This window comes from Patagioenas fasciata, chromosome 3 (genome assembly GCF_037038585.1).
Source record: "Patagioenas fasciata isolate bPatFas1 chromosome 3, bPatFas1.hap1, whole genome shotgun sequence".
Taxonomy (NCBI): Eukaryota; Metazoa; Chordata; class Aves; order Columbiformes; family Columbidae; genus Patagioenas; species Patagioenas fasciata.
The window spans coordinates 87,274,473-87,300,659 of NC_092522.1; the positions used below are offsets into that span (position 1 = coordinate 87,274,473).

Consider the following 26,187-nt stretch of genomic DNA (forward strand, 5'->3'; position numbering starts at 1 on the left):
AAAATATTAAAAACTCCCTTTAGCAAACTGTCAACTGCCATCCCTTATTACAGTGCACTGCTTTTGCACTTTGACTACTAAAGCAAAACATGTCTTTCCCATTTAACAAAAACCCCTGCTCACTACACCACCTTGTTTGTACAATAGAATCAGTGACACAAGGGAATTTTCAACAAACTACCAAAATGCTTTATCTACTTCAGGAAACATTAATTGTCTAAATATAATGGTGCAAACAATTATATAAATCAGAAATAATCCTGAAGTCCCTATTACCCATGGATAGCAACAGCTGTACGTTCTGTGGTCTTTCTCAGCAAGTATTAAATCCCTATCCCACTGTATTATTATTGAACATATTTATGCTATCAGAAGAAACAGAATCCTACCTAGGATACTCCCATGATGGAAAGCATTCTGGAGAGCCAGGTGAACATGCGTATCAAAGCAGTTCCAGAGTGGCCAGGCCTGAAAGCAACCTGGACCAGAAGAGAAGAGCTCAAATTAGGAAAACAGAGAGAACAAAAAGCTGAAAAGGTGAGACAGAGAAATAAAGCAGCAATTAGACACAAAGGTAGTTGGGTCCAGTGATGTGACCAGAACATCTGTATTCCAGACCCACGTTTGAGAGCGGCTCTCTCTGTGCTGTTGGGAGCCATTTGATTTCTTTACACTTCTGGTGTACAAGTTCTAGAGATGCTGATTCCAGATTTGCTGTGACATACAGTAGCACTGCAAAAAGTAAAACGCTACCATTTGCACCGAGCTATGGTCCTTAGAAGGAACATAAAGGATGAAAACCAAGAGCAGAACATGAGTGCAAGGGAGGAAAAGGACAAAATTAAGAGGAATGCAACAAAAAAATTGAAACATGGAGTTTAACACAGAAGTTTGAAACTGACTCTTTAAATCAAGATTAAAAGTGTGAAAAATCATTGATATTTTTGAAATACAGTTTTCTACTTAGCCTCGTTACAGCCTAAGGCAAAACCTCTGAAATCCACCGCAAAGCAAGTTATACTCTTTGTGCAGGTTATACAAATAAATGTTAAAATAAGGAGCATGTTTATTAAAGTCATATTCTCCAAGATCATCTTATTGACCAATAACAATGAATCAGGACACATGTTCTAGGAAAACAGCCTGTTGAAAAAATAATTAATTAATTAATTAATTAAATTAAGGGCAGCACAAAAATTGTCAATTTGCTTTTTGAAGATTTATTTAGGATACATTATCTAATTGTCCTTGTGGCAAAGATTTCTGCTGGCCGAAAGGCACCTCAAATTTCCCTAAGCTTCAGCCACTTATTTTCAGGAAGAAAGGAACACTGTGTAAATGTCCTGAAAATTGGCTTTGTTGGCTCAGCCTTCTGCTTTGAATGGAGCAGAGGTTCATAGGCAACGTAATATCAGAAATGACTAATGCTACTCCTACTAACACACGCCTCTATTTTTACACTGTTCTCTGTTCTTCTGCCAGATGCCTCTCTTCGTTCACTTCATCTCTTTAATGAAGCTCGGCTATTTAGGCCCCAGTGCTTTGGTTTTTGAAAATTACATAAGATACTCTACAAAAATACATTATCATTATTATAAAGAAGATGACTGACTGTCTCAAATTTTAAAAACCTTAACGTTTAGTTTATGTGTTTGAAGAGATACTCTGTGGTGCCAATATTGCAGCCTCCAGAGGTTGAAACCAGCCATAAATCTCCAGGCAGCAAACCAACCCCGAGTTAAAACAAGCACAGGATACTTACTGCACATATGGTCATACACGTGGAAGTGTGCACAACATTTTGTCTGCATCTGGGTTTTTTGTTTGTGTTTTTTTGTTGTTGTTGTTTTTGTTTTGTTTTTGTTTTTGTGGGGTTTTTTGTTTGTTTTGGTTTTGGTTTTTTTTTTTTCCCACGGGCAAGGAAATGGTGGTATAATGCAGATATACACTGGGATCCAGATAAACATCCAGACCTGTGGACAGCTTGATCATCCCACGATCCCATTATGCCTAGCAAACCTTAGTCTGTTATTTGGCTCACCACTAATGGATTAGTATCATAAGTCTCCCTGAAACCTCTGATTTTTTTTTATGCTCCCATCATGCACAATAAATTTATATTGCTATCTTGCATGACCTCATCATATACCCTGTTATGCAATTGATTTTTAATTTCCCTTAACTGAAACACTGAGAAAGGAATATAAAAGATAAAAAACCAATATCAAGCCAGCATTTCAAACTCATATTTATTACTGCTCTCAAGGGTGCAATTCATCTGTCTTGAGGAAGCCAGAAAAGGGTGGAAGATCTCATTTGGGTATTTTCTAGCACAGCAAGGACCAGTGTGATAACAGCAGAGCAGAGCAGTCACAAAAAGTTGTGCCACTCTGGGTAGAGAAGGATGCAATGTCCTTAAGGAATCCTCCCAACCCACCATCTCTCCCATAAAGAAAATGGTACCATCACTTCCAAAAGGAGGGAAGAGGCAAGGCTGGAGGTAACTCCCAGCTACAGCTTCTCCAGATCCAGCAACAGAGGCTGCTTTTACCTCCGTAGTGTGGGTAAAAGGAGACCTAAAAGCTCCCACCTCATCCATAAAAGCAGCTACACTGCCTGAGACCACACAGCACCTCGGGTCTGATGCTGTCCTTTACTGTACTGGGTAGTTCCCTCTACTAGGGGACATGCTCAGGAGATAACAAAAGCCATTAAGTGTCAGTGAACAACATCTGTTAGGGTTTCAGAGTTGACCTACTCATTTCTGTTAAGCAGATGGGTTGCATTTTTATATTGTTATCATCTGTGTAAGAGGGTAAGAGAGTATTTTTCTTTAGCAGGTGAGATGGGCTTTCATATTTCATATCACAGCTGCTTTTACTGACAAGTGAGATTGTAAAGACAAGTTAAGTTTCTTGTATACAAAACCACTGGTAAGAGGTCAGGTCCCCACGTGTGGTGGGAAGCAGAACATTACACACAGCTTTAGACAGTCGGTTCAGCATTCATTTTTCTGCTTTACTTTTAACAAACCACAAACTAGCTAGCAACTTTGACTAACAGTTCATACTTTGACCCAGCACATACATAAAGAAAGACATAGCCCCAGGGAACAGGTTTATCATAGAATGACGGGTTTGGGTTGGCAGGGACCTTAAAGACGATATATTATAGTAAATCTAACACAGGAAAAATCTTCCATACAGGTTTGGGTTGACCTAATTCAGCTGTAGCACAGTCTAAGGCCAAATGCACTGCACAAATTACCCTTGTGCAAACATGCCACAAGAGGCAGCTAACGGGTGTTAAACAGGCCAGAAAAAAAGGAGTCTGTTAACGTGGGGCTGGCTGAGAGGTTTCACAGCACACAGTGACCCTCCTTCCTTCCGCTGCCCAGCAGAATGACTACGCAGGGTAAAGCGCTATGCAGGATACTGGAGAAAAAGCTGTAGAAGAGGATAATGCTCTTCTGATCCACTGACTAAATATGGTTATTCAGCAATCTGTCTTCAAGAGCTATCTTTTCTAAATAGCTTGTGACATCTATTCCCTTAGCACAAGGGAATTTACAAGGGCTCTTTTCTCCTGATATACAAGGCTAATGTGATGGTTCCCAAACCCTAATGCACATATTGCCTTTTTTTTTTTTTAATTTAACAGTAAATAATCACAAGCACTTGCTTTGAGGGGCTGTAAAAGAAACCAGACTATTACAATTATTATTTCAGTTGCTGGATGCCCACAGCAATGATTACCATGAGATCAAACTGCTCTCCTAACCTGTCTGACGGATTCAAAGTATTTCTGTTTCTCCTCTGCTCGTGGTAGCTTTATAGGCAGGTGAACACAGATGGCAAAATAGCCTTTAATTTCAGCAACAGCTGGATCCAAATGAGCTCAGCAGACAGTAGGTAAAATGATAGGACAGGACAGGCTGTAAATTCAGTAATGATATAACAACAACCCCCAGGAGCAGGTTCCACCCTCTCCTTGTCTGTTTTGGAAAACCATAAATACATCAACAATTTCCTGTAAGGGGAAAGTAAGGAGAAGAGAAATCATAAATTTAACCCCTTTCTAGGTTGAGTTCTACACTTATGCACTGGCCTTCAGGATGCTAACATTAAAAACTCATGAAAAAAATAGAAGCACAATCAAAAGCACTTGTGTGAAAAGTTTGGGCATCTAGAGGTGGTTGGCACACCTTGGCCACCCTGTTCCTCTCCCCAAATTTCCATGCTTGGCTACACGGCCCATTTCACTATAACCAATTATTTTTTCCTTTAAAATATTAGGAAATGAAATTTTGACTTCCTTCCAATGTAAAAATGGAAAGTGAGAAAACTGAGGAAACTTAATTAAATCTCTTCTCCATAAGCAGTAAAGGCAAAGGTCATCCATTACAAAGCCAACTCCCTGGGAACAGAAGCTACCTCTGACAACAGGGAAACATCTGCCTCCAATACCATCACCTACACCTTCCAAAATCAGAATAATCAGTTCCCAACTGACAAGCCACATCAACAGAGGTATAAGCATGGGGCTAGTATTGCTTTATGCAGTATTTCCATGCCCATGCATACCAAGGACAGACCCAGCACAGAGTGGGAGCAGAGGTGAGATGTGGTCATTAGTTAACAAGTCCAGGCAGTGCTTCTGTGGCTCAATAATAAATAAGAACTGTTCCATCAGGGAATTTGTCACTCCCGGAGCCCTTCAGCTGGTCTAAGTGGCTCCTCACCCAAAGCACCGCGTCTGGCTTCTTGCTGGCCTGCCTGGTCACCATGGTCATCTAAGTCTTGGCGCACCCAGATATTAAGCTTAGCCCAGTAGTGGTGAGTTATTGGATGTCATTTCAACCTGGATAATTGTACTACTGATCTGTGTTTGTTACTGTGACATTACTTAGAAATCAGCATATCAAGGACTCATTCCTTAAACACATGACCATTAAGTGATTTGACAGATAGCAAGGCAACTAAGGTAAGACAGGAGGGAATGCCTGCAGAGACCTGAGACCTACACACATTTTCAGGTACACGTAGGCTATGTGTTTGCCACGGAGAAAAGAAAGGCAAGAGCAGGATCATCAGGGTTGCCCACAGCCAGCTCAACATTTAGTCATGGGGAAAAGGTAGAGGAGAGGCTGGCTTTTTGGGGGCTAGCTTAGTGGCAGCAGAAGATGCTGATCCCTTTTTAAAATAAAAATCAAGCTATTACTACTTATTAACTTGAGATTTTGACAAGCATGACCTCTTCACATAACATGAGACCAAACCTTGCAATGCCCTAATGACTTTGTCCAATCACTGTCAGAACAACTGACCTCCTGAAAAGATCTCACTGCTTCACCTCTCACCTATGAAGCCAAAAGCTCAGTATAAACCTTTTGGTGCAAACATCCTTGCTGTTCCTTCCCGAGTAGTTACATTTTCATCCCTGTCATCACCATGACCAGATGCCCACTGCTCAAAAGCTCAGACAACGGTGAAGGACAAAAACATGGCAATGACATAAGGGTAACTCTGAAATTATTCCTAGAGACTAAATCAATAGCAGTGTGCTGCTGTTGGGAGATCAGCAATACATGTGAATGCTTCTGAGCTGAAAGTGGTTTCATCTTCAATCAGAACAGCACAGTGTATGAGGATTTTGTTCCCTTCAGGTATTTAAGGCACTGTTCTAATATCCAAAGTGTGCGGCTTCCACAGATCTCCAGAGGTTCCTTCCAAACTCAACGAGTCTGTGATATTAATCAGGTTAGAGAATACTAATAAGCATATTTACTAGCAGAATACGAAAAAAAAAAAAATCATCACTTTTAAAATAAATTGATTTGTGCAATGACTATTGTAAGAATTTAGTTCCAAGGCCTACGTTGCATGTAATCTACTTGCCAGAAGAAATAATGGGCCAAAGGATGGTTTAATATGCAAATACAATTACATTCAGTGATGGCAGAATTTTCCTTCAGCAAGGGAATACTTGTGATGAGCCTTTTTCAAATATCTCTATAACAATTTGATAGAATAAAAAACCCCACAGATGTCTTTCTCTGAGAGAATGGTAAGCTGCTACCGCCACTTACTCATCTTGAGAAAGCCTTCCAAATCCTGACTGCCTTAATGGCTCAACTGTCCAAGATAGTCACTGGCAGTGTCTTATTTTAATCATATTGTTGGGAGAGAAGCTTCAAAATGAAACTGATTTTTCAAGACAGAAGAATTAAGCTACCTTTCCCTGTAAGGTATGTATGTTTTCTTTGTCAGAGACTTTTACTGTGCATTAAAATGCACTTTACTTCCAAAGAACAACACGTTTCATGAGCTACATTTTCAAAAATTAAGAAAACATGTTCTTGGCTATTGAACTTGTCCACAAAATGATGAATGTGTCTTCCAAGAAGTTATGAAATTACAATTGGATCAGTACTGCTTTATTTGTCTGCCCGCCAGAAAAGACGACACCATAATCAGTGCAGGCTCACTTGGGAGTAAAACAGAAAGTGAAGCAGAAACAGCAGGAATACCTACATCAAATGATCTGACCAGCAAGCTAAAAGCACATTCTATAGTAAAACCTTACCTTTTTCCTTCCCAAGGGGCCAGAGACACAACGATATTGGTGCCTTTATACAACAATAGATGGGCCCACACTTCCCTCATGAAAAAATGAGGGATCTTTTAGAGATACTCTATGGGATTTCACATCCATTTGGTTCATCAGCTCAGACATTTCCATGAGCTGTGAGACCCAGCTCCACATTCACCTCTGTTTGAGCAGCAGGCGTCATTCCCCCTCAAGAGCAACGTAACTCACAACACTATCCACATGTACCTGCACCCTCTGGCTGCACAGATGGTGCCACACAACGTGTCCCCAACCTGCCTTCCCTTCCTGTACAGGGACCGAGTAAGACAGAAGTCATTCTTGTAGCTACACATATCCCTGAAACAGAAAATGCCAAACACCTGGTAATGACCACCCTGCTAGCTCTTCTGCAATGCTATCATATTACATTTTGAGTACCACACAATAAAGAGCCCTCTGTCTTCATTAAATGGATGAGGAAGTGCAAGCTGGAGTTAAGGAGAGGAGGGCAGCAATAAGAGAGTAGAAAAGCCTAAACAACATGTTCAGTCCTGTACACTAGGTCTTGGAGATCTGTAGCAATAACACCAGGTAACAGCCCAATCCTTAAAAACAAACAAACACCAACAACACAACAACCATAAAACTCACAAACAACAACAAAACCCAAAACAAACCAAACAAACCAACAACAACCAAAACAACAAAACACAAAACAAAACACATAAAAACCAACCACAAAACTCACACAAACACAAACCTTTAGACAGGGCAGAAAATTCCTTCCCTCAGTGCCATTCTGCAGGAAGTGCAATATACAGCTGTAACTTTTCTTGGGCAGGTGCACACGACAATTTTCACAATATTCAGTATTTTCTGAGTTGAAGCAATATTTTCTATGATCCCATAACAAAACAGGGCAAGGTCGGAAGAGAACTGAGGATATCAGCTCCTCCATTTTCCCTTAAGAAAAGAGTTTCACTTGTACAATAATGTTAAATATATGATTAAGACTGAAGGAGTCCCTTCACTGGGAGGGGAGATTGTCACTTCCTGGCACAAGAGAAAAGGGTATCTCAGCACACCTGCAGGGAACCACATGTCTACAGCTCTGTCTTCTATAATCATCTGTTATCTGCCTCCCAAGAAGCCAGTGCTGCGTTCCCCAGCTAGAAGAACAGACTGTAATTAAATCTCTCAAGAGAGCAAAAGAAGCAATGCTGGTTTCTGACAGGTTATTTATTCCCTTAAAAATTCTTTATCCCTGTAATACCAGCTTTTGCTGGATGGAGGACAAAACTAGTAATGGAAGGCATTCTGAAAAGAGGAACATGCTTGTCTTCTCCCTCCCACATCAGTCTGCAATGTTTCCACTCTGCAAACCATCAGGCTAGAAATCAGCAGCGGGTTCACCATACACTACTTACTCATCCATGGTCTGTGAGCCCAGCAGTCCTGCACTGCCCCCATCACTGTGGAAGGCTCTTTGGAGGGACTAAGCTCCCGGGATGCCCTGCCACAACAAAACCATCAGAGAGGGCAGAAAGTGCATCTGAGATCTTCTGCAGGGAGAAGGGAAGGGGTGTCAGTGGACCTCTGCATCAGGTGTAGCTGGTGCTGTGGGCTATGGGGGTGCTCCTCTCACAGGCAGAGGGAAAAGGAGCTGCCTTTCCTTTGAATCCTTCTCAATCTGCTCTCGGTTCTCTCCTTTCTTGCTTGGGGAGGGAGGGAAAAGGAGGGAATGAAGTCCCACATAGCCACATATCTTGCTATGCTCCTCAACGAGCACCCTGCCAGGGCAGGTTCCCCCTAACACTGAAAAGATTTAGGTGTTTGCCACTTTAGTATGAGGTCTCCTCCTGAGATCTGAAGGGATGCCAGCTGCTGCAACTGTTCAGAAGGACAAGAAGCACAGATAGGCAGCAGAGTCTTTCCAGCCAAACCCCTCGTACATCATAAAGAAGTCAAACACAGAACCTGGATGCAGCGTGGAAAGTAGCAGCCTAATGCCCAAGTTAGACATTTTGTCCAGAAGATTTTTATATGAAATAAGGATCAGAGTCTTCTAAAAAGCTCTCCCAGATGAGAGCGACTGCCAAGCCAACGCACCAGCAGCCAACACAAAAAGCTGGAAGCAATTTGTGGAGACAGAGCAGCTCCCTCGAAGCTGGAGACTGACAGCTCTGCTGGCAATGCTGAAATGATGCTGCAGTGTTTGCTGCAACAGAGTGGCACACTTCAACTTGGAGAGAAGGAAACACTATAAAAGTGCACATCAGGAACTCTTGCACTAACTGAAGGGGCAGAAGTATTGAACTATCACAGGAGGGAACTTCTCTCTTGAGCTGTTTAACTGAACAAACACCATATGCATTTCAAACGAAGGATTCATAGTGTCATCCCTTCCATCATTTTTCCCCAAAGACATTGGGGCGATTCCATGTCATACCTAATGAAGGACTAAGGCTCAAACACAAGTTTATGAGACTGAATTCCACTAACAGCAAGCTTTCACAAGCAAGGACGCCTGGACCTGGCAAACCACAGGCAGCTCCTCCATACAGTTCCTCCATTGCACCAAGTGCCCCTTCTTGAAGTGGCAGCTCACACGTCTATGTTTACATATTAATTATTGCCTATTAGTAATCAGATACTATCATCTGAGATGTGATGGATAATTTTACCAAGGTGTATGCCTGGGACACAGCTGCTGCAGCCCTGACCACACACCACATGTCACCTAGTCAAGTTAGAAACTGCCACAGTTGTTCTCCAGCTGTTACTACCAGGAAAGCGGTAAGAAATATGGTATGTTCAGTAGGAAAAAACTGCATGTTGGGATTCTGACACAGCCTGGATAAAATACACATGCAATCCAAATTCACCTTGTAGGAAGCTCCAAGTTGATGTATTAACAAAACAGATCTTAGAATAACAACACTGCCGCAAAATAGTTTAAAACTGAAAAAAACTTCAAGAGATATTTATTCCAAGAGACTGGGAGTCAACAAGACCTGAATTGTCTACTTAAAAAATAGTGATTTTAAAACTGAAAGTTTTCATTATCATCTCTCAGACTGGATCAGTATGGTTCAAAATCAAACTTTCAACGTAAATTTGATTTCCCCAAGCTAGGTAGTTTTATAAGGGACATAATACCATTGCTGCACCTTCAGGTTTAACAGACTGAATCAACTTCCTCTGCATTTCTGACACCACCCCCCTCCAGTCAAAGGGATTCATCCCTCTGGTAATTCAGGTAGGCCAGAGGGAACTGTCCAGGACAACACTTTACAGCTCCTTCTCTTCTCTCCAATTCAAAGGAAGGCAACAAAAGACTCAGTAATGGAGACCCATTGTCTGAATGAAAAGGTCCAATTTTACAAGATTCATCACAAAGACTCTTATTCATCAGCAGCCTTGGCACTCTTCTCCCTCACACAGATATTTCTGGAATGTGTTTCAGGGTAATGGAAAAAAAAAAAAAAAAAGAAAAAAGTAGTTCAGCAGGAAACAGCAAAGGCTGAAGAAATGAAGAATCTGAAATCGATCCCGCTCCTGTCCTACGAAACAATTTCTGCCAGAACCATCAAGCAGAGCAGGAATGTCCCCTTGGTACGCACAGAGTTTTCCTTCTACTTTTTCTACTTCGATATCTCCAATAATATTGTTGAACTATTTATACAAGAGAACAATACTTGTCATTGCACATCAACATACTTGCACTTAGAAGGCACTGTGTAGCTTCATCTAAGTGTTCCTGCTCCGGCAGGGGGATTGGACTAGATGATCTCTTGAGGTCCCTTCCAATGCCTAACATTCTGTGATTCTGTGATTTTGTATTAAACAGATTTGGAGACTGGAATGGATCTGTATTTTCATCTGCTTAGTTCTAGTTGAAAAGTTTCCTCTTTGCTGGACTGCATATTGATTTACTAACAGACCTGCTAGCAAGAGGATACACAAGAATTTATTTCAGAGGTTTCATGAGGTTTTACCATCATTATTATCAGAATAATATTGCTCTTGCTTGGTCCGATTCAAAGCTTACAAAAAGCAATTAAGAGATTGAAACCAAGTCTGGAGAACCATCAAGAGCAAGAAATTTATTAACTGAGTATTGGACCTGGCATCTGGGCAGCCTTTGCAAGAGTACCAGTCTCCTCTCAAAGAATACCTTCTCTGCCCTTCCAGAGACAGTTCTGCTCAGGATCAGACGAGGAACAAAACCTCACCATTCCCTTCCCTGGATTTTAATTTATGGGAACTGGCCATCATTAGTACAGGGCAGAGAAACCTCCCCAGAGATTGAACCCCTCAGTATAGTACTACAGCAATAGGTATTAAAATAAGGAAACAAAAAACCACATTATTTTCCAGATTTCTGTGTGGTGTAAATGCATGCAACAGAATACAGCAAAAGAAATGGACGTACAGAACATTATCCTGATTTTGATTAATGTGTGGGTTTAGAAGCGCAACAAGAAACCTAAGGAACAATGTTTACCTTGAAGGAGTTAATGTAACACTAAAGCTGAAAAGCAAATCATAGGGAGGGCAGGAACTGCCATAATTAGTCAGCTGCTGTTCCCGATTCTGCCAGCCTGCTCTTGGGTTCCAGGTCACGGCACCCACACAAAAGCACACTCGTACCTCTCCCCAGTCTTGCCCAGTCACGGCTGCTCCTCTGCACCACACCAGGCATGTCCCCACTGAGTCACACCTACACCATGACGTCTTCAAGGTTTACACCACAGCATTCTTTTCTTACAGTTTTTGATGTATAATTTCCCTTTAAAATAAAAGCCACAGAAACCCAAATATCCAGCAGTACCCCATGCCTCTACCTTCTCTCATCCTACTTGCCTATGCCACTGATCCACACAGCTTGTATTCAGGGTGTTTAAAACCACAGTACACACCTCCTCCAGTACTTGGACTGGAGGAATGAGCACTGGAAGAAACAGACAAACAAGGCAGTAGAAGCAGGAACAGAGGAACAGAGTGAGGAACAGAGTCAGCTTCTTGCCAAGGACTTAAACAAATATTTGTAAGACATGAGAGGAATGTTGGGAGTCAAGCTTTTGTTTCTTTGGAGTGGGGGGAAGTGAGGGAGGTGTTACTGAACAGTGAGAAATTATGTCTACTGGCTGGGTTCAGCATAAATGAGAACAGGTATGGCACTTTCTGTAAGTCAATGTAGATGCAGGTAAGACTTAGGACACCTGTTGTAATTGGTGTCCTCAACATGGGCTGGAGTGGTTTTCTATACACAGAATCACACAGAATCACACAGAATCACACAGAATCACACAGAATTGGCTAGGTTGGAAAAGACCTCAGAGATCATCAAGTCCAACCCTTGGTCCAACTTCAGCCCATTTACTAGATCATGGCACTAAGAGCCATGTCCAATCTCAGTTTAAAAACCTCCAGGGACGGTGAGTCCACCACCTCCCTAGGCAGGCCATTCCAATGCCTGATCACTCTTTCCGTAAAGAACTTCTTCCTAATATCCAGCCTAAACTTCCCCTGGCAGAGTTTAAGCCCATGTCCCCTTGTCCTATTGCTAACTGCCTGGGAGAAGAGACCAGTTCCCACCTGACTATAACTTCCCTTCAGGTAGTTATAGAGAGTGATGAGGTCACCTCTAAGCCTCCTCTTCTCCAGGCTGAACAACCCCAGCTCCCTCAGCCTCTCACCATAGGTCATGTGCTCAAGTCCCTTCACCAGTCTTGTTGCTCTTCTCTGGACCCGCTCCAGCACCTCAATATCTTTCCTGAACTGAGGGGCCCAGAACTGAACACAATACTCCAGGTGTGGCCTCACCAATGCAGAGTACAGGGGAACCCATAAACATGATTATGAATATAAATTATTATTGCAAATGTGTGGATATAAATACTGCAGAATGATTGTACCTGTCTTATTTCTGTGGCTGTAACATAAAGCCTTGCTCGAAAGCAAACAAAAAAATGAAATGCACACATTAAAACAGCTGGGTTGGTGAATGGGAACTAACAGCCAAGACCTGTTGCCTTGTTCATCTCACTTTGTACAAGTTACAAAAACCTCCTTCGAACACTACAGCAAACTGCTAAAATACTTTCAGCCTTATTTCTCACAGCAAGTTACTGGAAAAAATTGCAGGAAACATTCAATGCCGAAGCCCTCAACTTTTCTTTCTTCCATAATTTAGCAGAAAGAACTCTATTCCCTTACCTTTCCATTTCCCTCTCTCTAGAATTGTGTTGCATTTAAGCAGATAAAGAGTCTATACTTCTAAGTGGAAAACAGGTAAACATTTGCTTATTCAATTTGCATCTGCAAAAGTTAAGCTGATATCACCATTAAGTAGAAGACAAACATTTTAATAGGCACGAGGATACTGTCTCTGTGATTTATTTTTTTCCTTTTCTTCATAAATCAAGGCAGGAATTCTAAAGCTATTCTCATTAAAAACGCCCCTTGGGTTCTCTGAAGACATGTTCTGACATGCCAGTAGGATCTTTACAATTGCAGATTTGGGGGGGGTTGGGGGGCGAGTAATGGGGGAGAGTTAGGCTTGAGAAAAGCCTGTGCTGGGACAGACTGCACAGCAATGAGGTACAAGATCTTCACTTCATCAAAAAGTACTGGGCTGAATACATTAGTAGGACACATTTGCTGATTCCGATGTTACAATCTGGGACTTCAGGAATAAGTTTAGTTCATACAATACACACTTCTGAAGACAGCCCCAGCACTGGGTGAATAGCCTTGCTGACAGAGGTTTGAAGAATTACCCGCAAAATGCCTTCAGCCACACTGACCCATCGCACGCTGTGCCAGCTCTTGTTACACCTTCTACATCAGATCAGCAGAGCTGAAATTGTTTGCCAAGGTCTCAGTTCTTTCCAACTCCTTCACATTCAAATATTTCAGATATCAAGTATCTTAATACCACATAATATCTTAAACCACAAAAAACATACATTGCCTGTAGAATTGCTTCTTGAGACAAATCTCTCCCCCACTCCACTCCAGGTCCATACTTCTCAGCCCTGCTTATGAACAATTCTGTTAAATCAAACCATCTGTGTACCCGTTACCTGCAGTTTTAATGGACTGTACAAAAATTGACATATGATCTTGCTTGATGGAGCACTGTTTATTGCAAAACTTGCAATGATTTTTCAACCAAAAAGAGGTTAAAATATCCTTCTTAACCACTATAGAGCCTTAAGATATGGGTGCATGAATTCCTTTAAGATACAGAACATTCAAACTTTCAGATATATAATATGCACACAAAACACTGCAAGAAACTATTAATAAGTAACACGGGCAACCAGCTCTAGGTGGCGGTTCCTGAGCAGGGGGTTGGAGCAGAAGACCTCCAGAGGTCCCTTCTACCCCCAACCACTCTGTGATTCTGTGATCCACCTAAAATATATTCAGTAACTTACACAATACGGATTTATGATTTTTAGTTAAGCATATCAAGATGAATAAACTCGGTTGCTATGTTAGAAATCAGAAATTTGTAAAGATGTATTCAAGCATTTATTCTCAGGACAGAATAAAGACACAAATGAGGACCAGACAAGAGTGTTCCACACACATACGCTGAACCACTCTACTCCCTCAATTCATCCCGAGCTGAAAGAAGAAATGGTACAGTAGCAATGTTCTCCTCCATGTGCATCTGAGGATGTCCAACCCAACCTAAAGTAAGGCAACCTCTCTGCAGCAAACACAACTACATCAATAATTCTAGTAGGCATACTGAAGTTCATTTTTGTTCCTCAACACTTCATATCCAAGGGTGCGATGCTGTGATGCTCAGATCTGTCTTGCACAATGTTCTTGGTGGTAATTCACAAGATGTAAAATAAACACAGGTAGTTGAGAACAGGAGCACTAGTCTAAAACTCTATGATTCTGCTCCTCTTATACATTTATTTTGGCAGGGAGGTTTAAAATGCATCAGCCCAAAGGACCTAAGAGTGAGTGTCATGACCATGCTAAGTACAATAGCATTACATTTGAGTTTGTAATTCCTAAAGGTTTTGTTACTGAAACAAAAAAATAATATAGTTAATGCAAAGAAGAGGAAGAATTAAAACCGAAACAGGGTTTATCACTAAAGCTGCAAAGACAGAATACCACCACGGGAATTAATCTCTGCAGAGAGATAAAGTTGGCAATTACTACATTAAAAATCAGTTCACTCTTATTTTTAAGGCAGTGGATAACTTGCTCAGGTGTAGCAAATCACCCATCAGGGTGGTTGTCATGAACCATGAGAAAAATATCCTTTCAGCAAGTCTGACAAAGCACATGGATGAGACTTGCAATTACAGAGGGAACATATATGTGTTTTATGCCCTCTATCAGTCTGAAGGTTTTCTGAAGCTTTTCCAACTGGATACTTCAAACAACAGAAAAGAACAGCTTAATTTTACCCCCAGTTAACTACGGAGTATTAGTGGAAAGTAGATATCTGAAGTAATTAAAAAATGGGAAACGGCTGACAAGGTTGACAATACTGGACTTGGGGGACTGGACTGGGGACTTGATTCTCCAGCGAAACAATACGTCAGTGGTTAATGCACTCACCATTATCAACAAACGGTCAGGGACAGGAAGAGTGAGATGCCATGCAGATAGACATGTGCTCCAAGTTCTTTCAGAAGGAAGACAATCAGAAGAAACAGTACCTGTAAAAAATAGTCTTAATTGCCCTATGAAGCTGTAATGCTGTAAAACAGCTGATGGTTAGCAGCAGAGCTCTCTTTTTCTGGTGTTTTCTGGCTGATGGATGGTCAAGCTGCCCTCCACAGCAGTATCTGTATAGGTGAGGTTCGTGAGTAATCTCCAAACTGGTCATGACACACAATACTTTGGAAATCCTGATCCCCATGTCTGATCCCTTGGCAGACATAGAGTTGAAGGAGCTCTTGGTGCATTGTGGGCACCTTCTATGCACTCTTTAACAATTGCTAAATTTTCTGAAGTTCTGCAGAAGACTCCTCCCCACACCATACTGGAGTCCAGTGGTGGAACTGTCACAGAACCATAGAATCATTTTGATTGGAAGAGACCCTCAAGATCATAGAGTCCAACCACAGTTAGTCAGGTAACAAAAGTCTGACTTACAGTCCCCTACACCAGGGATCTTCCATTCCAATGCACCAGCTAGCCCAGCTCCCAAAACATCCTTCCTCATTTGTTCTGGCGGGGTAAGGCCATGCAGAGCAACAGTCTGCTGCCTTCAGCTTAACATCTGACTCATGAGGAATGCCTCCACATCAAGTTCAAAATAAACAAAGTCCATGTTCCTGCCCTATTCTACTTATATTGCAAACTAGGACTTCGATTAATTCATTTTAAAAAGTTGTGTATAGACACAAGGTACTTCAAGGCCAAGTAACCGAGCTTAGTCTTATGCAACCTCACTCAATGCAGGCTACAGCTTGATTAAACACAACTCAACTAACCTTAAATATCACATTGCTTCTCCATTTATGCCTTGAGAATCTTGCCAGCTGTACAAATATAGGAACAACAGAAGAAAGCAGGTATCACAAAATCTTGGATCTTGCATCAGGTGACTATAATGAGCATTGCACAAGGTTGCTTTGATGTGACAAAAGACGTAAGAAAATACCAATGGGTTAGGATGTATTCTTGCTATGTTTACTCTCTTACCAAAGGACATTTGTCAGACACATGCTATCTGCAGCATCAAAATGCGATACCCAATCAGGTAAAATAAAAATCTCTCATACCAGCAGGATCTTCACACTGGTAAAAAGGAATACCACTAACATAATTGTAGGTGAGAGTCTTCCCTACAGAGACTACTCCTCTAGCAGGACAGAATCTCAGCTCCCAGTGAAACCTCTGCCCTAATGGCTACACACAAGAATCATCATCCAGAAATATTTGTACTTGTGTCAAGTACAGGGAGCTGAAAGTGCAAAAGGAACACAAATACCCTCACTATTCCCTCTTTCCTCACCTTTTCCCATGTGCTCACGGGTCCTGCAGGACCCCAAAGGAGCAACCCTGCACTGGAAGTCATCTCACTGGGTTTAAAGAGCCTCTTAATGATTGTGGAGGTTTCCCATAGCCTGGAAGAAAAGAAAAGCTGGAAAAGCCTTACTGCACAGGCCAGGCTACTGCGACTTGGTCACATCAGGATCCCTTAGGGTAAGCACCTCCTTGGTCAGCCACTGGTAGGAACCGTGGAGGACAACAGTATTTGTTGCACTCATTCCAGTCTCCTTATGATTCTGTTTTGTCTACAACCAAAAATAGATGCTTTAGCCTTATTTTGAGTACTGAAAAGGATCATGCAGTTCAGTGTGCTTGCTTTATAGTTAATAAATATTTTGAAATTTCAGCATATCTACGCCTCCTTCATATTTTACAAGGAGCTAGCTCATGCAAGGTAGTGTTACCACATGGAGAATATCCACATTATCGCTCACAAAGGCTGCCCACATCCTGAACAGAAATATGATGCAAAAAACCAAAACCAATGATGGAATAATGGAGAAGGGCAGGCCCATGTTACAGGGACATCATGTTCCTGGACCATGTTCCCAGAACCAGGCAGGATTTCCCTCCTGGCCTTTTGCTTCCCTACCCTCATGAAGCTCAGCACACCTGTGCCTCCTGTATTTCCAGACATCCCATTTCCACTTTTATAGCACACAGGAGAAAAAGAAAAAAAAAAAAGAAAAAAATCTCAAGAAGGAGGCAGTTCCTGTCTGATAGGATAGAAACAGATATTCCTTCACCTGTCATGTCTACAAAGGAAGACAGTAGACCAGCATTATCAAAAAGCACTGCACCACTAAGGACTGGAAGCCTAACAAAACTGGAAGAGCAACCAGAAAAGCCCATGAGCTGCTGATGTTGGAGTAGACAGAGTGACAAGAAGTCAGAGATGGAAAAATATGCCCCAAGACCCAAACATTGCTAAGGCTGAAGAGAAAGCAGAATAAAAGAGATTGCAAACTGAGACAGGTAAAGCCTAGAAGAGAGGATGAGGAAGAAAATCTCAAACATTGAGCTTTTTAAAAGTCTCCAAAGACACGTTACAGCAACCAATCTTGTAAAGAGCACCTGGAAGAGCACAAGAGAGGGACTGGGATCCTTTTTTGTTCTCTCACAGATTCTTTTTTAAAGGTTTGTTAAACTACTTTTTGCTCTATTCATGGTTTGTCTGGGTTCAAAGTAGTGGCTCAGCACTCATTAACCACTGTCAGGAACACAAGTAGCAAAGGAACAGGATTATAAGGGATGAGGAACAGATCAAAGACAACCAGATGATTCACAGATCAAGGATGAGAGATTATATCTAGGACAAAAGACAAAGGTGAGGAGCAATACAGAGAAACTTTTGGAAGTAGCACACGATGAAGAGGAATTTTGCTTGGGAAAATGAAACAGACAGCACCAGAAAAAAAGGTGGAGGGTACCTTCATTACCTTAAAACCACAAGTGGTCTAATACGGCCAAAACACACATTGGCATTTCAGTGCAGACAAGAACAAACTGAATCAATCGTACCTTATCACGGGAGCTGCATTGCCACACAACCATCAGCTCATAATAGTGTATAAAACAGAGAAAACTAAGGAAAAGGAGGACTTACTCTGGTGCCTTATCCTTTTTCATACAGAAAGAAAGCTGAGAATTTCTTTAGCTTGTTTACTGCTCCCGTGATTGTACCATACCATGCAGAACTGACAAGTATCTCTGTGTCAAACATGCTCCACTGAGAATGCATTGCACCTTCTTTTGCAACACATGTTATTTTAGTCAGGCTATCTGTACCTTAAAACACTCAGCCTATTGTTTCAACAGCACAGACCTGCACGAAGAATTATAAAGAATTGTCCATTATCATATCATCTCGGCTATGGATTTCATTTCACAGAATATGAAACTTCACTGAAAATCATTATACAACAAGATAAGAAAATACAAACGTTGGCTTCTTTTTCTTTTCCCCCTTTTTTTTTTTTTTTTTTTTTTAAGTGCAAGCCTACTACAACTCCCTCTGGGAGGATGCTTTTCATACAAAGCCAAATTCTTCAAGTCTTACATAAACAGATTCACTGAATTAAATGAGATCAGTCACACAAGCAGGGAAATCAGGTTTTAATCCAGCATCACTGTTACAAAGTACGACATAATTAATTTTTAAAAAGCCCAGGGTAATAAGCATCCATCTTTAAACTAATAGTGCAAAGACTAGTTGAAGGTTTTGTTTTTCAGGTCTACCTTCTGAGATTTAATACAGTAAACTAATTATAAATTTACTGCACACAAGTTGTTGATGATTACCTCTCTATGGGCAATACTGTTATTCAAGTACAAACCAAGACAATTTTGCTATAAGAAGAGTAATTACTTTAGTATCATTTTATTATTGATCTTTAATTAAGCAAGGCCTGAAAATCCCATTTACAGAGCATAAGAGTAGTTATTTTTAATGGGACTTGGTAAAATCTGCAAACTTTTGCATTACAGACACATTTACCCTATCCTGTTTTTCTTGAAAGACCATGTATATTTGGAGAACTAGTAAGACATACAAACCACAAGAAACTTCTATGTTAGCAGAAGAGTGAATACTCAAAATCTGAAGGATGAGAACTAATCACATGAGAGTTTGTTTGGGTTTTTACAAATAAATAGCACAAACACACAACAGATGCTTGCTTGCTGTATCAGAATTTAAAATGTGAATTTATTAATAACAATCAGACTGAGATACTACCTGCATGGTTAATGCATGTCAAAAGCCTAAGATTTTGGAGAGGATGATGGAGGATCCTTAGAATGATAAGAAAATCCCTCTTAATTGCGTGCTGAGAAATTCCATCCTAGTTTCACTCTACTCTGCTAACCCTCCCTGGCTTAGCTTACTTGAAAAGCACATTTGGTGTTTTTTCTACCAAGGCAAAGTAACCACATTTTCATGAGAACTTCAGAGGAGTGAAAGACAGGGCAAGATCTCCATTTCACCGACACTCTTTGTTGCATCCCTGGGAAACATAGACACCAGGTCCCAGATAATACTGGCTTTACACTGCAGCCTAACGATTTGCTCAACAGTTGCTTCAGCTTAGTCAAGGAGAGATTCTTCATTTCAAACCTTTAAGATGTTGGGGTTTTTTTTTAAGTGCTGTGCTCAGTTCTACTGAATGCACCACTACCTGTTTTCTTGGTTTGGCTTTGTACTACCAAAAGCAGCTCATCCCATATAATTACATTCAGACACATGCTAAAGATACAAAACCATGTACAATATATAAGCAAATCCATATTAACAAAAATAATTATTCTTAAAAGCTGGAAATACGTGCATCCAAATTGTGGATACTAGATTTTGAATAAAATATGCTTCTAGCTTCCATGCTAGCTTCCAAATCCACTTTGAGGATTAAAAACAAGAAGAAAAACCTGACATGATTCTAATAACTGAAGCAGCAACATCCTCATTTTTCTGTCTGCACAGCTCTAGACATGAATGGCTACGTTCGCTGAAAGAGTAATGGAGTGTGGAGCCAGAGGTTTGATTTTAAACTTCTCAAGCAGTTGTGTTGGTGGGTAGGGATAAGGGGGAACTGATAGAAGGCAGAAAAAAAGTTGGGGTTTGTTTTTTTGACTTAAGTTACTCCTGTAGGCACAAAATGAATCTGGGAATCGTTTTCAAAAACAGGTATTTTTCAGTTAAGAAACTCTGCCAAGGACCAGACCTTATACCTACGAATTCTGCTTTGACTTACCCGTGTGCCATGCTACTTGGTGCAAGTATTCATACCAAGCTTTTAATTCTGCTGTTCACTTCTAACGTTGGGTTCCATCTGGCTTCCAGATAAAGAGTGTAAAATTGCAATTGAGAAAGGACTGGATACTTTCTGAACAAGTAAGGAAGGCCTAAATGGATGAACTAGGAAGCAGAAGTGAGTTACTCTGAACAGTTTGTATTTGAGACCCGTCAAACAAATTCACCCAGGGCACTCTGACTATAACTAAATTCCAAACAGCATACTGAAACTTAAAATTTTATGAAGCAAGTTGTGATGTGACTGTAACATAGACTTACTTATAGCTGACTGCTGATTATTTGGACACAAGAAAGATGTTTAAATTAAGCCACTTCACATTTGTGGTGAGTTTGCACATAGCCTGTTACCACAGCTTTGCTGATGTAAAGTTATTCCTCAAGCCATGGTAATATGTGTTCAGTCCCCAGGGATTCCCCGCAAAGGAAGGCAGGCTGCTAAAAAAATAAAAATTAAAAAAAAAATCAATATTATAAAAACTAGGCAGCTGTGGGATAACAGGAAAAGACCTAATTTGTATAGAGAACTAGCTAGACAGGAAATAAATGGTAGAAAGAAAAAGCAGTCTGTCTTCCTAGTGGAGGGACACTAACCCTGCCAAGCCCCATGGCCATCTATTAAGAATACATTGTGTTCAATATACCCACTAATGAATCACGGGGAACAGGGAAAGATTACAACAGTTAAGTGACAAAATTCACTGATAATATTAAATTATTCAGGATAAAGGCAAGTGCTGACTACAAAGAGATATAGAAGGACTTAATGACAGCAAATAACCAGCCAGTAAAATAGCTGGCAGAATGCAATACCATTTAAAGGCAGACTGATATTCATGGTGGGGAAAAAACACTTCAACTTCATATGCATAATTATGGGCTCTGAATGAGATCTTGGTTTCATAATGGATTCTTTTTATGAAAGCATCAGCACAGTCAAAAAGCAGGGAGAGCACTAGAAATTACTGCTGCAGAAAATAAAACCAGAAGCACCTTTATTCAACCGTCTGAAAAGTTTCAGCTGCATCCTGAAAGTTGTAACTCTGTCCCTCTCTTCTCAGAAAAGGTTTAAGAAAACTAGAAGACTTTCAAGGAAGGAGAATATTAAAAAAATCAAAGGCAAGACACAATGAAGTAGGGAAAAACCAGCTTGGAGAAATACTAAATCAGCATTAGATGAAACCAGCGGATGTCAAGCTCAAAACAAGTGAGAAGAAATGGTTATTCTTCTCATAAAGCAATTTTCAAGCTGTGGTACTCCTAGACTTCTCTTCTGGTTTTCTCAGCCTGTTTCCCACTCACTCACGTTCCCTCCTCGGCTTGAGAGAGTCACTGATATGACTGTCTTAAAAGAAGACAAGGAATTAAGGTGATTATATGGCACCCTTCCCCCCAGATGAAATACGGCCATGTAACAGAGGTGAGAATTAGCCAGACAGACCATGAAAGCGTCCACCTTGGAACCAGGCTCATGGTGCCTGCAGGGTTACGGTGCCTGGCCACCACACAGTAAGAACTGGACAAAATCCTCCCCAGGTGGACAGTCCTGTCCCAGGCAGCAAGAAATTTTTTACAGTGAGAGTGGAGAAACACTGGCACAGGTTGTCTAGAGAGGTGGTAGATGCCCCATCCCAGGAGACATTCAAGGCCAGGCTGGATGGGGCTCTGAGCAACCTGATCTAGTTGAAGATGTCCCTGCTTATTGCAGGGGGGTTGGACTAGGTGAACTTTGAAGGTTCCTTCCAACCCAAACTATTCTATGATTCAATGATATATCTCTCCCTCCCTGTCTTCAGGTTGACTGAAATAATGTGATTCACAAAGATGGCTGCACAGAGAAGCAGCTAACATTAGGCAGTTTGCTTTTTCAAGCTATGTCAAAAGCATCTGTATTACTTGGTAAGTTTCTTAAGGCTCTTATCTTATTAGAATTTAAATAAATTAGATTTGTTCTTGCTTATTTTGAGGCTAGTAGCAACTAAGACAGCTAACATCGACCCCTTCCTCTCTTGACTGAGATGGCTTCACTTGCCCCAAATCCAGTCCTGCTTTATCAGGCACATTGGTAACTAAGCTGTCCATCTGCAGAGGCATCTCCACTTGCCAGTCAAGACATCACAGCAAGTGAAATGGATGACAGCCTCACCCAGTGCATGCCAGGTCAGGATTTCTTAAAAACAGGCTCCTCCAAACTGATAAAATGTGATCTTATGGTGGAACAACAGGATCCAACTGGGTAGCTGATTATTCATTAATACAGCACTGTACTTTAAATTCACGCTTCAGCTTATTCTACACTGGAGTCTCCCATTCATTTCAATAGACTTAAACCACAGCTGCACTAATGCAGGGCATTCCAGCCTACTGAACAGACATTCCTGGAGGAAACCAGCACACCTCTGGAAGAAAACATCACATATTAAAACAGAGGTACCAAATGTATATCTGTTCAAGGGCTGGAACATGTGATCCTCCACAGTTACTTTTTGGATGGTGGGGAGCATCTGGCCATAACCCTGACAAGTCCAGAGACTGGATTTCACCATGTCTAAGAGAACCTAGGCCCCTGAAAGAAGTGGATATTGCAGGCAGCATAACACAGAGGCAGGAGGAAAAAAACAATTTCCAATGATACCTTGCCCCTGGGTTTTTCCATGCTACCAAGTTTTTTGGGCAGAGACTCTCATTCACCTGTAGGGGACCGTATAACAGCACACAAAGATGATAACATGATATAAGTTAAAGCACAGCATTTTTTCTTATTGTAACTACCTCCAGACTCCGAAATGAAAAAACAAGCTGATTGGCAACAGCTGCTGTGACATCCACCTGCAACTCCATCATCCAGCACTGTTCAATGAAAAAATGTACCATTGAAGACAGACAGACAGACAGACAGGTAGACAGATCAGCAGTTTTATTGTCAACAAAAATCTATCCAAGTGCCTGTGTTTCCACACAAGTGAATTTTAGATCTCAGGGGCTAGTCAAAGGCTGAACTTGTACCACAGTATAACAAAAGAGGAAGAATGTGAAGATTTGAGACCAATACCACTTAGAGGAAAAAAAAGGCACATAAAAAGACCATGGTGTGATTTTATACAGAAACTATGAAAATCCATGAAAAAACCCCTACTTTCAAGAATTCAGAAGCCGTAAAGTCTGGAAAAGATAAAATGATAAGAAAGTGCTGTACTTTCAAAATCTGGATTTAAACCAGAACAATAATGTCAATGAAAGACTGCAGATGGCAGGCAGATAATTCCACATCCAGAAGAAAGATCAGCCCCAGCCCTCCTTCCCTAAATCCTCTCAAAAGACTTCAGCCAGACACAGTCTAATCACAAAAGTGGTCAGAAAGAAAATAAAGGAAAATTACTCATATGTAAGCTTAACAATACACTAATGAACTGACTTAAGCAGTGAGTTTGCCTTGTGGATATTAGTGCAATTATCTGGCACAGTAGTGATATGGTGAAAAGATCACGTCCTGACCAGGACTCTGAACCAGCTGCGATTTCTGCAACGGTAGCACACATATAGATATCAAACTCTTAGTAAAAGTAAAACATACCTAAAATTTTTCACTGTATTCACTACTAAAAGGTTACTCAAATATTGAGCTGACATGTGATTACCATACATTCATGGTGCTTTTTTATTTTTTAAAGCTGGCACTTTTCTCAGTGACTGATGGCATCTGAGACAATTTAGGGAATTCTGACCCAGAAGTGGACCAGCACAATATATATAGACTAGCAACAGGTCTTGCTAAGATGTCACACTGCAGAGGCTGATAAAAGCAACAGAAAATATTTTTGACTGGATTAAAGAAATAGGCATCTCAAACTGGAAAAGAAAACTATCCCACTGCACTGTGGACACAATGATGCAAGCCCTTCTGGAATTCATTCCCATCAAATCTAAATGCATTTTCCATAATATGATGAAAATGCTTTCATCCAAAACTATGCCAGTTCATACACTCAAAAACCTTCTCTTCGGCAGCCCACTTTACAAAACCAGATGGTGTTTAGCTGGGAAAAAAGGCAAGTCACAAGAGAGAAAGGGAAAGGGATAGACTGCTAGGAGAAGCTTGTATTAAACTAGGATTTGCAGGAGGTAAGATTTCACTATCTGAAGAGTACCCCAAATGTGCTTTTTATTGCAACATACACAACTTTCTTCAGGGTGAGGGCAGCCCTGCTAGGGTGCCCACACTCAGTGCATCACACCCCAGCTGCCCCATAGCCCCAGTACCCTCTGCCTGGCACCCACACCAGGTGCTTCCATCCTCTTCCCACAGATGTGCGCAAACCCCATCCCCAACCACAGCAGCTTCCCCCGCAGCCATGGCTTGGCTGAGATGCACTTAGGATTTGGAGGACCAGCAGTCCAGGAGTAGAAAGAAGCAAGAAACAGAGGAGCAGACAGGAATACATGAGAGCTGGCAGTAAGACAGCACCTTCCTGATGATTGCAAGGACCTGGAATTTCATGCCACACACCGCAGCATCACTGACAAAGACCTATGGGAACAAAGTAAAATGGTGCAGGAACAAGGCAGCAACCTACAGCCCTGCACCATGTCGTGAGCTAGCTATGCACTCAGTATTGCAACAGAAGTACACCACGGAGGCTACCAAGACAACCAGATAACACAAGAATTCAAGTTGTTGTACTGTACTCGTTAGGTCACCCAATGTGGATTCCTTTATCACAAGAGGACTGTTTTCACAGGACATCTTCCTCTTTCAATACACCAGAATAACTATTAGTAGCAATGTGCTAGATTTATTGTAACCTTAAAGTCCTGTGTAGCCTCAGTGCTTGATTTCTCCCATACTTCTCAAAAACATGTCCTAAATTGACATTCACTTAATCACTGGTTTTTGATAGCATTCTTAAGCCTGGTATCAAACTGCTGCGCACCAACAGAATCTTTCCCTGCTTCACTATCAGGACCAGCACATCCACAATCGGACCTCCAGGGTTTTCCAGAAAACACGAAAAATACCTGTATGGCCAGACTAGCACCACCTTGGATACAGAGCATCACTGTGTCAGGTACAACCACATCCTCTGGGGAAACAATACCCAGAGAACATCCCGACAGGTGTGCATTTGAAAGCTATGCAACAAATAAACCAGGAATTGGCATATGTTTATACTGGCTCTTCCTATCTTTTGAACACCTGCCTTCACAAGCCCAATAGTCTTTTGAATGGCAGCATGAGATAAACCAAATACAGACATGAGGAGAAGAAAAAGGTCAGAGAGGAACCATTACACATAATTCAATGAAAGGTCACAGAAATACACAGGGGAGGTTTCCTCCCACTGGCACTGTTGCTAATAAGAAAATTATCTTGAAAAATGGATTTTTAAATTTAATACCAGTTAAATAACCAATCTCTAAAAGGAAATATTAACAAGCTATACTCATAATGTAATTTGTGGTTGGGTAAGCACAGATGACAACAATAACACCGTCATTTAAATAGCCCTTTTTATCAATCTATCTCAAAACACACAAACCAAACAATTTAAGTGCAAGAACCTAGAGTCGGAAATAGAGGCTGTCCCATGGGATTACCACAGTTAGAAGCTCCCAGACCAAAAAAAAAAAAAAACAGCTTTACAATCAATTAAATCTTACAAACTGCAGTTTGAATCAAAAATCATATATTCTTGCCAAGAAACACATTACCTATCAAACACTGGTTTACTTACAATATGTAGAAA

At 41.0% G+C, this 26,187-nt stretch overlaps 1 protein-coding gene across 6 annotated transcripts in view; it reads right to left on the minus strand.

The window, feature by feature from the left end:
- Positions 1 to 26,187, minus strand: part of ANKRD6 (ankyrin repeat domain 6) — a 106,675-nt gene that overhangs the window by 76,603 nt on the left and 3,885 nt on the right. For 4 of the 6 annotated variants that reach the window (XM_071806771.1, XM_071806769.1, XM_071806761.1 and 1 more), the window contains exon 3: positions 390 to 479. The exons of 1 other annotated variant lie outside the window; for it this stretch is intronic. The gene's annotated coding sequence lies outside the window, so the exon portion shown is untranslated. Of the gene's footprint in view, positions 1 to 389; positions 480 to 15,192; positions 15,294 to 26,187 lie in introns of all 6 variants that reach the window. One more of the 6 variants, XM_071806762.1, reaches the window with a different exon arrangement.